The 12,807-nt window shown below is 41.4% G+C and overlaps 1 protein-coding gene across 2 annotated transcripts in view; it reads right to left on the reverse strand.

Annotated features, from left to right (window-relative positions):
- Nucleotides 1–12,695, reverse strand: part of LNX2 (ligand of numb-protein X 2) — a 61,088-nt gene extending 48,393 nt beyond the window's left edge. For both annotated transcript variants that reach the window (XM_065830351.2, XM_071804515.1), the window contains exon 1: nucleotides 12,488–12,695. The gene's annotated coding sequence lies outside the window, so the exon portion shown is untranslated. The remainder of the gene's footprint in view (nucleotides 1–12,487) is intronic.
- Between the last annotated feature and the right edge of the window lie 112 nt (nucleotides 12,696–12,807).

Here is a 12,807-nt window from a genome sequence, read left to right on the forward strand (position 1 = left end):
CAGGAGAACACAGATACTCAGCTTCCAGGGCTCAGCTGAGGTAACTTCTAGCTCACAAAACCAAAATGTCTTATGCCATCTCCCTATATCTCTACTAACATGACAGCTAGACAGTTATTTTTAAAATATCTTATGTATGTCTGTTCCTTGTTTTTAATGAAATAAAAAATACAGGAAAATTATTCAAACAAAATGTGCAGACTGCCATAGAATTGACCTGGCAAACAACCTTTTAATTCCTTAAGGACACCAAAGTCCTTAAACTCAATTTTCTGAATTGGGAGGCATCTACTGTACTGCTCAATTTCCTATAGAAAAAACACATTAGGAATTGAGGACAAATTTAGTACTTTCTATTACAAAGCCTGCCCTCATTTTGTGGCTTTATAAACTCCAAAATTGTTAAATACATGAAAACCTCTTAAATAAATAAATAAAATGCTTAGAAAATTTTTCTTCCAGAATTACTTTGCAGTGTGACTAGAATGGTACTTCTCCTTTGCTGCGACATTATGTTGTGGTACTAACTCAAAGGTTCAAACCGTTTTCATTTCTTTATTACCAGTAGCAATCTAGGAAATGCTGCCATCAATAGTAAATCTACATGAAGTCACATTCCTCTGGTGCACTTTGTGCATAGCAATCAGCTCATAACGCAATCTTGTGTTGTTTAAAATTCAGTTTATTCTTCAATTACTCTGCTAGCCAGATTCTAATTTATTATATTTTCTGGTACATTTGATTTTGGATATTATGACATCCTGGCTCATGCCATTAGAGAGGAAACATTAAATGGTGAGGATGCCTAGGGACAGCTGAGAGTAAGATAGCAACAGCCTGGAAAATTAACAGTATCACTGTCTCTGTGCTCAGCTAGATCTCTCCTGCACTTGCACTAAAAAAAATTTGGCCGTATTTCTCCAGTGCAGACTTGATATCCAGGAATAGCCCCAGAGGCACCATAAAACCTCAGCAGGTGTGGTGGGCAGCTGAGGTGGCTGGGGGGGCAGACAGCAGCCCCTGAGCCCACCCAGGCAGCGGAGCTGCAGAAGAAACAAAACATTGGCTGCTCTTCAGAGCAGCACCAAAGAAACCAGTGCAGTTCTAAATGCCACTGATAGTATAGAAATTGATTTTTATTTTATTTTTTTTTAGCCTTGCATTGTCTCGGCCCTAGCTACCATTTCTTTCTCCTGGCACCCAAGGTGAAAGGAGAGGCAGCAGTCCGAAGCCTCTAAGAGCATCCTTCTAGAGATGCCATGCAGAAGGGAGGCTTTGGCCCCCCTCCGGGTTGGTGACTGAGGACATTAACCTTGAGGGCACGCTGCCAGCCCCACCTGCTTACTCAGGCTTTTGCCAGCAAGGGAGGCTCTCAACACACTGATTCGCCCTTTGAAGACACATCATCTTTTGCTTACTTTTTATTTCCCCTGCTACGTTTGGCATTTGAACTCCTGCACCCAGAAGATGGAGGGGTGATACTGATCGGGAAATATCACGCTCCTGAATTCACATCTGACCTTTTTACCTACAACAGACTCTGACAACTTCAAACATGTGCCTGCATGGCTTGCTCTATCCCAACAAATTTCACACTGGGTTTTGAAAAAAATTAGTATTTCCCTTCTTTTCTCTGTTCTTCAGAAGGCATAAACACAGCTTGCCAAATAATCTCCAAAAGTAAAGGCTTTTCAGGGAAACCCAAGCAGCTGGACCCACAAAAGGCTGGCAGCGTTGGAAGAACCTGCAGTGGGGGAAAACCTGGCTGGACCCAAATCCTCACTGATCATTTGTTCTCCAGCAAAAACAAGCAGAGTACTTTTCCTCTATAAGATAATAAAGTTTTATCCTGTCTCTAAGCCATCTCGTAGCTCAAGCAGTATTCCCAGTTCCTTCTAAACCTCATAAACAGTAAGGATTTTAGTAATTATATAGTTGCCACAACTGTTGCTTTCCTTTAAAAATATGTCAAAAAATACATGTAACAATGTTAAAACACGATGATTTAGGTTGCAAACTAATTTACAAAAGCAGGAAATGCCATTTTTTAGCTATCCCACTGCCTTTCAGTTTTCCCCACCTGTTGGGAGCCTGTGTCGCAACTCCGCTGCTGGTTTCTGTTCAGAAGCATTTTCCCCCAGCAGTCCAGCCCGCGTGAGGGGTGGCCACAAAAAGGAACAGCATGAGGGATGCACATGCACATTTCCAATGTTAGATTGCTTGATTTCACACTTAAAAACCACCACAAAGTTATTGCTGTGTGAGAGATTGGAAGTACAATTTTCCCTGATGTAGTCAAAGCAAATCGGATCAGGCCACACTCAGGTGGAATGGAGAACCAGGACAGAGGGGCTCTTCCCTCCTGCTAAGTGCTGTCCCATGTCCCAGCACCGTGAAGTATCACCACCACAGTGACAGAAAATAGCTTCTCTCATTTTGCTGTGGAGATACCAGGAGTACATACATATTGACCAAGTTATTTAGAAGCAAATGACAACTTCAGCTCCAAACATTTTCTCTTCTCAGTCCCATACTCTGAAGTAACTTGTCTACACTTACACTGCAAATCAGTGCACACACTCCAGTGTCTCCCTGCACCTGGTCTCATTACCCCATCTTGGAAAACGAACCATGAATTGAGACCAGAGACTCCACTTCACTTCACAGCGTGCAGAGAGTAATCATCAATAACTGATGTCAGGCGGCTTCACTTGGGGCACTGCCTGGAGCATGCAATGGAGACTTATGGCACACACCAAGAAAAGGAGGATTTGTATGTAAAATTATTTGATAATCTGAAAAAATCCCTCAGTAAACAAAGGAAGTTTACAGATAATCGTATTAAAGATTAGAGTTGTTTTAAAACAATGCAGAATGTATTCGAGAACATCTGGGAAGAAAGACAGAAGTTTAAAAGCAAAACCTCAGGGGAAAACATTCCCCCCCCCCCCCCCCAAACAGAAAATAGTAATTCACTTTATTAAATCCCAATCCTCTTCAATTCTTGTAAAGGCAGAGTATTTTTTTTTCCAACAAAGAGTTTTATCAATCTATTTAAATACAATTTTATAAATAAATATTTAAATATACTTAAATATAACTTTAATACCTGATTAAATGATTGGTTATTCCACCTTTTCTGATTGCTTCCATTTTATTTCAAGTTTGAGAATCGGACTAATTTTAAGTCAGAAAACTGCATAAGTTTATTATCAAATAAGGCCAGAATTTAACCTCTGGACAGCAGAAAACTATATTAGATCATGACAGCAAAAGCAATCTGATGTCAGCTGGAAAAGAAAGAAATTTACTCCTCCTATCCTGTAAAGGTTATTATTTTTCCATCACTCGTTCGTTGTTTTCCAGACATTTGTTGTGGTGATTTACATGAAAATCCCCTCAATAAAACCCATAAATTGTTCATGGCATTTTCTATAATCAATGTTGATAATCAATAGTATTTATACAGATCTTCCATTGAAAAAACACATTATTGAAGCTCCTTACTGCTATAACCAGAAGAATAAAGTTACTCCACAACTGAGAAGTAAAAACTACAGAAATTAACAATAATTAAATTGGTAAAAACATGTTAGACCAGATTTCTATAACATCTTTACCTACAGTATTTCAACTTCATTCTTCTATTAAAAAATACCCAATGCTAGAACTAAATTTGAAAGGAATTTCTAATTTAAGATTTGAAAAGAAAAAAAAAAAGAAGGAAGGAAAGAAAGAATAAGCACAGGGTTTGGTTTTGTCCTTTTTATACAGCTTTATTTATTTATATATAGAAATTAATTTTTAATATATACATGCACATATATGTAAAGCAAATTAACGGACAAGTGGAATGCTAACCAGTTTTGTACCAGAAGTAATTCAGACTTAGCAAAGAAATCCCTTAAAGATACCTTGCTATAACCAAATTGTCATAGCTGTAGTGAATTCAGTGACTTCCTGGGAGCAAAAGGACTCTCAGGTCAAAAAAGGAACCCATGGAGTCACCACTGCAGATTCAGTTCCACAGTCAAGCTGCAGGGATGGCTAAGTAGGACTCAGCATGTGATACGCCATCTGAAAAAGAGGATATGCGGGATAGCAACTGTTCCTAATGTCTGGGTGCACTGGAGTGAAGTTCCTTCCCTTCCACATTTAAACTTCACCTGGTTAGCAGGTTTCCAGGAATACATGGCCTCACCTATATTGCTTTAGAAGAAACCACCTTCTTTATCCTCAAGGCAGTATCATATCTAAACCAGAAATCTTTCCTTTTTGACCTTTTGAGAAAAAACAAAACAAAACCCAAAACCTAAAACAAAACCCACAGCACAATGCTGCCATTATTGTATGAAATAAGTTGTCTTCACTAAACTTAAGACTTAAGACCAATGACACCTGTTGTGAAATCCATATGGTTCTCAACATTTGGAGGAGGCAACATACCAAGATGCATCCAAAATTTCTGCATCAAGTATCTTCTGCTTCATAACAGCATGACACTTACTTATGAACATTTCCTGGTTTCAGAGCTTTGCAGACTTGTCAAAATATATAACAACTTGGGAAAGCATTATACTTTTATAGCATTCTGCTACTCATAGAATCAGAGAATCATAGAATCATTTTGGTTGGAAGAGACCCTCAGAATCTTCAAGTCCAACCATAACCTAACTCTAGCACTGAACCATGTCCCTAAGAACCTCATCTAAATGCCTTTTAAACACCTCCAGGCATGGTGACTCCACCATTTCCCTCGGCAGCCTGTTCCAATGCCTGACACTTTCCGTGAAGTGTTTTTTCCTAATATCCAATCTAAACCTCCTCTGGAGCAACTTACGGCCATTTCCTCTTGTCCTATCACTTGCTACTTGAGAGAAGAGACCAACACCCTCCATGCTACAGCTTCCTTTCAGGCAGTTGTAGACAGTGATAAGGTCTTCCCTCAGCCTCCTTTTCTCCAGGCTGAACAGCCCCAGTTCCCTCAGCCGCTCCTCATCAGACTTGTGCTCCAGACCCCTCACCAGCTTCCTTGCCCTTCTCTGAACTCCCTCCAGCACCTCAATGTCTTTCTGACGATGAGGAGCCCAAAACTGAACACAGGATTCAAGGTGGGGTCCCACCAGCACCAAGTACAGTGGGATGATCACTTCCCTGGTCCTGCTGGCCACACCATTCCTGATACAAGCCAGGATGCTGTTGGCCATTTTGGCCACCTGGGCACACTGCTGGCTCATATTCAGTCAGCTGTCAATCAACACCCCCAGATCCCTCTCTGCCAGGCAGCTTTCCAGCCACTCTTCCCTGAGCCTGTAGCACTGCCTGGGGTTGTTGTGACCCCAGTGCAGGACCCAGCACTTGCCCTTGTTAAACCTCCTACAGCTGGCCTCAGCCCAACGATCCAGTCAGTCCAGACGCCTCTGTATGGCCTTCCTGTCCTCCAGCAGATCAACACTCCTAACCAGCTCGGTGTCATCTGCAAACTTACTGAGGCTGCACTCAGGGTCAATGGCACACATCCCTTACTGCAGAAGAAAGAACTGTTAACAGTTTCATTTCACACTCCAGTAAACCAAAATTCAACATTACCATGCACTTTAGTGTTAATTTTCCCATGGATTCTCTTTTTCTGCTTACATGGCAAGACAGGTCAGGTCAAGTGCACAGACGAGCTGTGCTGCTGATTCTCCTTTTTACCATCACTGAATCGCCTTCACTTTTGCTTCACTGGAAAGTTATTTTCCCTGCAGAAAGCTGGAGAGCTACACTCAATACATAAATCAGCAGCTATCAGTCAAAATAGATTGCAGATTGGGGAAAAAAAACTCCCCACAACTAAAAGCGCAAGTATTATTTATACAGGATCATGCTTACACTGAAAAAAAAAAATACACCATGACAGGTATATTTGCTGCTGTACATGCAGCAAAGCCTAATTCAGCTCATGACACTTCCAGCTATAGGCAAACACATATCAGAAGCTATAGAATATGAAAGTATAAGCGCTGAACAGACATGCTGAGCCATCCCCTAGATAACAGGAAAACAGAGTGGTTATCTTGCCAAAGTAGAAAGATACCTTTTTTTACTGGTGATTTGAAAAAGAAACACATTTGGTGGTTGTCACTGAATTCTTACAAAGCTCTGCAACATGTACGTAAAGATATAACATACGTACGTTTTTGAGACATTCAGATTAAATGACAGATCTACAAGTACACAAACAAATCTGTATTTTTTTAGCCTACTAAAGCCTGGATGAGATTAGCTTTAGCATTTAAAAGGAACTGAAACAGTTAAGAAGTGAACCTAAATTCTGAAGGTATGCAATACTGAACAAATAGCATTTTATACTCCGCTAGTATAAGGCAGGAAACTGATTTCTGCAGCTTCAACCTTCATTAGAAGCGGCAATAACAGCTTAGTAAGGGACTACTTGTACAAACAGCCCAGGAACTGACTTGTACAAATCTTTAATTAATACAAATGCAAGACTATCACAGACAGGGTACTATTTAACTAATTCACTGGGTGAGCCTTCACTAGTTCCTGTCATAACAATAAACGGCTGAGAAAACCACCCTAGAGCAAATGACAGGAAGAAGAGGCTGGACAGAAGGAAATACCCAACCACCTGCTCCAGAAGAAGCTTGATTGAAAAAGTTTTTTTAAAAAAAGTTACACCAATTAATAATCAGGGCAGCCTCAAGGAGCATGGGGGTTTGGATGATGGCTACAGTGCACACATCTTGTACCACAGGTGCAGTTACAGCTGTAGGATCAGAGTAGGGTTTCTAGCAAACTCTTTGAAAACAACCAGAAAGTTTATACAACACATCAGGATCTATGTGATCTTGTGATGTATCAGTCAGCTTTTATGTACAGTTATTTCAGTCAGGTTAGAAACAAATTTTGAACAACTTGATTAAAAGAAGAAAATACAACAGGAAAAAAGATGACATAGGGCAGGGAAACGGATTTAATAAAAACAGGCAAAAATGTATGGAAGGGTGGGCTATTGGTAAATAAATGCATTAACTTGGAAGTAATAATAACACATCCTCTGCATGAAGTGGCAACAGCTGTTATTTTCTATCACTTTTAACCTTTGAATGTGTAGAAGTAGTTTCATATAGTCCACATTTAATTTATTGCAGATATTCAGTGCACTATCCATGAGGCATGTACAGATACTAAGATCTCCAGTGTCCTCCTTGAAAAGTCACTTCCACTGCCTGGGTAGACGTAGGCTGAAGCATGTACGAAAATGACTCTGCAAAACGTGTTCCTTGGATGAAAAAATTACTGTCTCATACACTGAATAAAACCAGCCATAAGAGAATTTGAATGCACTGTTCCACACAGACCCTTACTAATGGTGGTGGAAGAACCAACTGTGTTAAGAGACTTGTGGGGACTGTGGGTTTTCTTGCTGCTTTGTTTTTTCTCTTGTAGCAGGTAGTGATGTCAATTAGGGGAATTATTTGGATGACATCACTATACTCAGAAAAAACAACCCAGTATAGGCTCTATTATACTGCCATAAGAGTACGTTGCTGATGCAGCTCATTTCATTTGGGGACTAATACAAGATGAACAGACAAAAGCACATTCCTGTTATGACAAAATAACATGTACCAAGAAGGTTCACTGATATCAGTCAAGCTTTTTTTTTTTTTTTTAATGAAGACTTTGTTCAGGAATGCCAACCAAAACTTGATAGCCAGAACAAGCATGACACGCCTAGATTCTGAAATGTTGCTTTGTGTCCGAAAAAAAAACCCATGGGTTAGTCCTTCCAAAGCAAACACAACATTCCTGTGGCAAAACACAACAGCTTATCCAAGCAGAATACAGAGTCCACTGAAAACTGCTTTCCATGAACTGGTTTCAGTACACGAGTCAGAGACATTTTACCTCCATCTGTTAGCTCTGCTTGAATTTCCATTTGCTTTTGTTGTGTCAAAAATGTCTGCTGCACCAGCTTTCTTTTCCCTATGTATGAACTCAGAAATGAGGATTAGCACCAATCTGAAGAACAAAGAAAGTCACGGGAAGATAAGATAAGATAAGCTTAAAATCCTCCATCACTAGTATTCTTCGGTGTTTCAGGGCCAAAATTTTGAAGATAATACTGCATTAAGAGAGAGATGTCTGTGGAGGAGATCTCTGATTCCAACAAAAAATGTATGAAAAAAATAATAATCTACAACTGCAAGAGTCAATAAAAGTGTCAACATACAAGAACACCGACTTGAACCCAATAATGAACTGTACTTATTCCCAGTCGTTTTCTAACCAGTCAGCCCTTGGAGATACACGACACCTGCATCCTGACACATCCCACAGGCTTCTGCAACCTCTTTGGATATGAGCACGAGAACATGGCAGTGCTATCTCAGGGGCTGGCGTGGGGAACACAGCCTGTAACACACCTCAGATCACTCCCACTTGCAAAGAACGTACCAATGCAGAAGCAGGTAATTTGTCGCTCGTTTTTTCCCCACTGTGCTGAGTAATATTTGACAGCACTACATTACTCCAGGCAATCTGATCCAAAAGTCTCACCTTGCCTTTATACAGCTACTGGGTTCCACCCTTCACCCAGACACACACAGGTTCTTGCTCAACACACACCACTGTCAGTTATTCTCTATTGTTAGAAACAATATAAATAAGTCGTAGTTCCTCCTTCATGATCTAGAACTACTTATTACTACAATTTACAACAATTTAAAACCAGAACAGCTCATATATTGGGCATGCTCCTTGATCAAATTGCATTTTGCTCTAGGAACAAGGGTTCTTCATAAAAATTCTGTAAACCCCATCAAACAGTGGTTAAGTGTGACAAATCTCTGCAATGAAATATAAAAACACATTATTATCTGTGGAATGAAGGAAAAACAGCCAGGCAAAATGCAACATCTATCATTCCATCCCAAAGCAAAACAACTCTGCCTGGGCAAAAATTAACTTCTATATAGTATTGATCTGACACATTTATAACCTCACAATTACTTTCTTACCTGATTTGTTCAGTTTTGCTGTGATGACAGCAAAGAAATTCTAGATATTCTTAACAAAATACCACAACTCCAGAGCAACGTTACAACTTGCTTACTCACAACAAAAATGAAGTTGCAAATATTGAGCTATATTACCCCAAGTTTCCATTTTTTTAAATAAAAATAGTTCCTACTAATTAGGTGGAAAAATCACAGAAACGCAAAGCAATTTAAAATCTTGCATGTTCACAAGTTCCCTGATTTTATATCAAACAACTGCATACTTCAGCTTTTGTTTTCACCAGCTAATGCACAGCTCAGTGTGAGTGGCTCAGCAAGAGATTCTCCCTCCTCTTCCAGCCCCTGAATACTTGTAAAACTAACATCAGTTGAAACAAGCATTCTACAAGTATGTCAAGGATTGACATACGCAAAATCACCAAACATACTTTAGAAATTAAGAGATGCATGGATGGAATCAGCTCAGGTACAGCACAGTAACACAGAATAGGGCTGGGAGCGTCTCTTTGTGTGTCAATAGATAAACCAGCCCCTGGTTCTGAAGCAGAAGTCAGCTACTTACATTATCTCATCCAAAATACAGCACAGTCCATATGAAAACACATGACACGTTTATCCCATGAACTTTGTGCACATAAATCCTGACCCTGAAAATATTTACATGCAGGCTTAACATTAAGCCTAAAAACCGGGCATTAATTCAAAAAAAAATACTTGGGTGTTTAAAATTAAACATATGTAAGTGCAAACATCAACAGAATTGGGGTCATAAAAACCAAAAAGCACACACCACAACATTATTGTTATTTATTGCTCTGTAGGCACCATGACCTAACAATTACAGAATATAATACTGATATTTAAAATAATTTTCAACTTTGAAAGGCACTACAATTTCTAAACAACAAACTCCATTGAAATTACACAGCATGCAATTCAATGGGGTCACATTAAAATTGCTTCTGCAAAATGAACTTTCAAATATCAGAGACAAGCCATTGCTGTATCAAATAGGCAACCAGTTTCCTCCAGTGGCTTTTACACCAGGGAACATCTTAACACTGAATAAATGCTGTTTTCTTATTAGTTACAGTTCTTAATATCTAATCACTCTTTAAGTAAGCATCATCTTGCTGATTTATGACATTAATTTAAATTAATCCAAGGTCTAGTATACATCACATCCTTACACATTTCACTTCGATATTGTTGGTATCATTTCTCCACAGTTGCTTTGAACTATATGAAGACATTTTTAAGAGCACAGAAAAACAGTATTAAAAAAAAAAAAAAAAAGAGGCTATTTTGAAGTATCTTCCAGTAGATAGTTTTATCCAGAAGCTAAGAAACTTCTGCTGGTTCTTAGCGATACAGGTCCATAAATATTTACCAAGGTTGAGAATGACAGTCTGTTCAGTGCAGGTAAAGCCTTATGAAAAAAACAGTTTCACTGAGGTCATCAGTGCTTCCACAAGAGAAGACTCCAAACAAACGTCAAAGCCAACATTTTTGGAATTACGCCTGATAGGGGTTAGTAAGCTTATTTTTTAATCTAACCTGTTTCAAGTGAACTGTACTTTTCCACCCATTCACCAGCTTACATTCCTCTTGCAAAGTTTCATGCCTAAATTGTAGCTTTTTCTTTTTTTTTAAATCGAAAATTTGAGTCCTGTCTTAGGAAATCATGATGTGTTTGCAAATCTCAGACCTGAGTCCAAGGCCTTGGGCTATCTCTTGCTGAAGTCACCAAGCAGAGTTAAGGGTCAGTACAGTGAAAAATTCAGTATTAAAGACTCTCATTTTAAAATTATGCTTTTTTCTTTTTTTGTTTGTTTTTTTACGATATCCAGAGATTTTAAAATGTAACATTACATACTTTTTTATTAAAAAAACACCCAAAACACTAAGTGGTCACAATGCTGTTCTTTGCAGTCTGCTGAATTTGGAGTTAATCATTTTATATAATATTGTGTTCAGGAAAGAGCATTCCTCCCTCAGTAGAGCTGATTTTTTTTTTTTAAGAGCAAATTATACAGGACCTTATTAAGTCTTATGGTTTTAGCAAGTACACTTACATACCTTGTTTCCATTTGGAGGAAATTTGTTTTATTAAACTCAGGGCAGCATATGGTACTAACATGTTTATTTTCCAAGTGGTAGGGACACCAACCAAAACCATCTGATGTTTCTTCCTAAGCCTCCTTGATCTGCTGCTGGATTGCAGCTTAGAATAAAGCATCGAGAAGCCAAAAGGAATTGGGTAGAGTACTAAAAAAAAAATTCAGTAATTCAAAGTGTTTATTTAATGACAGTCTAGCTGAGAACAGTTTCTCTTTCGAACAGAAGCTCGAATGCATTTATGATTCAAAATTTATTTCCAAACACTATCAAATGTACCCCAAAGCTAATTCCTAACAGACAGTTCTTGCTTTGCACAGAGACGAAAACAAACCCACAATATCATGTAATTAAAAAAGGAATTAAATGAAGCTCAGAAGTGCTTAATAGTGGATTTCTACAGAAGTAAACAATCAGCACTATGCATTAGGAACACGGTAAGAAAAGTCACAAGGGACCGTGAGATTTGTCACGATCACAACTCCACCAATTGGTTTCTCAATTAGTTGACAGAGTACTAATATTCTCTCAAGAGCAATGCCAATTTTAAAGTATGGCTTGTTAAAGTTTAAAAGACACGAGGTTTTAAGTTTTTAAACCACATTTTCAATGGTAAGAGCTAACAAATGGTAAAAAAAAAGGAGATCCTGGGTCAGCGCACCGAGGACTAGAGTTAGCATTTTGAAATAGCTGCCAACTACAAAAGCTTTAGAGACATTTTACACACAGCTCAGAGTTCCTCTGGTGCAGCTCTAAAACACATAACCTGAAACCAGCTCCTGCAGCAGGGGTTTGCTTGCAGCTGTTCTTCTGCCTCCCCCGCACGCAGTAATTTGACTCCTTTTCACGCAGCAGCTTCTTTAATAAAGCTACAGGAGAGCAGCATAGGTGTATCGAGGGACTTCAGAACCGGGAGCCGCTGAAGCAGGTTCCCGACACCCGAGCCCACAGCTCAAGCTTCGCCGAGACGCGCGGTGGGTCCCGGCGCAGTCCCCGCCGGCGGGTGCCCGGCCCGCAGCGGCACCGGGCGGGAAGCTCCGCTCCTCGCGGGCGAGGGCTGGGCCAGGACCGCGCGGCGAGGGACCCGCTCCCTGGCGCACACGCATCAGCCCCGGCCCCGCTCTCGTACTTGTTGCCCCTGCAGGGCGGCCCAACCCGGCGTCGGCAGCAGGCCCGGCCCCGCCACACCCGCGGGGAGACCCCGGCGCCGCCGCGGCCCAGGGAACAGTGGGGGAGGAGGTGGGCGTGCGGCTGCGTCCCTGCCCGGCGGCCCTCCCGCCGCCGCCGGCCGAGGGGAGGTAGAGCCGCCCAGCGCCGCGCGGGGCAGAGAAGTTACTCACCGCCGCCGGCTCCGAGCCGCGCTCTCCTCAGCCGCTGTCGCGCCCCTCAGCCGAGACGGCTGTGCCCGCCCGCTCCGCGGAAGGCAAACTCTGGGCAGCACTTGGCGGAGCGCGTCTCCGCCGGGCCGGGCCGGTGCTCCTGCCTGCGCCCCCCGCCCCAGGCAGCGGCGCCGCCCAAGTGACAGCCGCGCTCCGCCACTCCGGCGGCAGCCCCGGGCGCGGGGCCGGGCGGCGGGGCGCGCCGCAGCCTATCGGAGCGTGGCCGGGGCGGGCCGCGCCGGAGCCTCGGGCCGGGGTGTCCCCGCCACTCGCCTGATCGC

The sequence above is a fragment of the Patagioenas fasciata genome, chromosome 1 (genome assembly GCF_037038585.1).
Source record: "Patagioenas fasciata isolate bPatFas1 chromosome 1, bPatFas1.hap1, whole genome shotgun sequence".
In the NCBI taxonomy this organism is placed as follows: Eukaryota; Metazoa; Chordata; class Aves; order Columbiformes; family Columbidae; genus Patagioenas; species Patagioenas fasciata.